This window comes from Melitaea cinxia, chromosome 5 (genome assembly GCF_905220565.1).
Source record: "Melitaea cinxia chromosome 5, ilMelCinx1.1, whole genome shotgun sequence".
In the NCBI taxonomy this organism is placed as follows: Eukaryota; Metazoa; Arthropoda; class Insecta; order Lepidoptera; family Nymphalidae; genus Melitaea; species Melitaea cinxia.
The window spans coordinates 10,409,281-10,410,657 of NC_059398.1; the positions used below are offsets into that span (position 1 = coordinate 10,409,281).

At 33.8% G+C, this 1,377-nt stretch overlaps 1 long non-coding RNA gene across 1 annotated transcript; it reads right to left on the bottom strand.

Moving 5' to 3' along the window:
- Window positions 1-232: 232 nt before the first annotated feature.
- Window positions 233-946, bottom strand: LOC123653576. Its single transcript, XR_006743122.1, has 2 exons — window positions 565-946; window positions 233-482 (listed from the first exon to the last, which is right to left on the bottom strand). It is a non-coding gene; the product is annotated as an uncharacterized LOC123653576 (long non-coding RNA).
- Between the last annotated feature and the right edge of the window lie 431 nt (window positions 947-1,377).

The following is a 1,377-nucleotide window of genomic DNA, read 5'->3' on the forward strand; positions in this document are numbered from 1 at the left end:
ATTATATTTAAGAGGCAGGGAAATGTTGAAAGCACACTTACAGTCCCTTTTTCACGTGATTATTACTACAGAATAGTTATAACCCCTTTGAAGTTTCAGCGCATGAAGAGAAAAATGTTTTATATGCTATAATACTCTAAATCTTGTGGTTGTATCGTTGTGTGTAACATGTCTAAAAACATGTGTACTAGCAGTGAATATTAACGCGAGAATGAAGTATTTTTTTTTTTTCGCATTTTATTCGTATAATGAATGTGAACAAAGGTTATAATTTACTTATACCAATCTCATCAGTCAATCAAACAAATTTATTTTGTGTAAGTAGGCTTACCGATTTTTAAAAAAAAGTCATTTTACGAGAATACACTAGACTACGCGCGTTGCTTTACCCGTCTAGGTCCTTTTTCACCTTTCTATGTATCGTAGTGTGATGTACTTTAACTCATAACATTCCCCGATAAAAAAGGATTATCAGACAAAACCTGAAAAAAAGTTTAGTAATAAGCCTCGTCGGCGAGTTATATAATTGTGTTAAGTTTAAAACTAATAACAAAAGTTCATTACTATAAAATCTTGCCTTCTGTTATTGGTTACATGACGATAGTTCATTTGAGTAGTGCCAAGGCACACCTTGAGCAGAGATAATATTCGTGACATTATGTAACGCCACCCGGCGAAATGAATGTGCCACCTACTTTCTTTGTGTACATTTTAGCGCATCGGTGCAACGATGCTCATTTGTCTTCGAGGCTACATATTGACGGACGATGTGTAAAACTTCAAACAAATGAAAATGAGCCACCGTTGCAGTTCGTGGTAGTTGTGAGAAATTCGTTCGTTCGTTCGTTTATACTTTATTGCCTGGTTTTATTAACAACTATTATATTAATTCCACGCCATTGACAATGTATTTCCGAGTTTCATCTCCGCTTTCTTCATATCTAGGCGTAGTCGGTAATCGTTTGTATCTTTTTAAACGGTTTTATTTAGCTCACCTCGTTTGTTTTATTTTTTATTTATTATTTATTCTTGGGTCAAATTTAGTAATTCAAATTTCACCCTCTTCCTGTCAACCGATTAATCTGAAATTTTGTATACACTTTGGATTTTGGTGACAATACAATTATGTTTATTCATTATCATTATAAATTCAAGATGGCCGCCGCTACAAAATGGCGGATAATTTATGTTTTATTAATCCCATCAATATGGGTATCAAATGAAAGGGCTCAACAAGCAGAATACAATATACTATAAAAAATTGAAATCCAAGATGGCGGCCGCTACAAAATGGCGGATAACGTAGGTTTTATCAATCCCATCAATATGGGTATCAAATGAAAGGGCTCAACAAGCAGAATACAATATACTATAAAA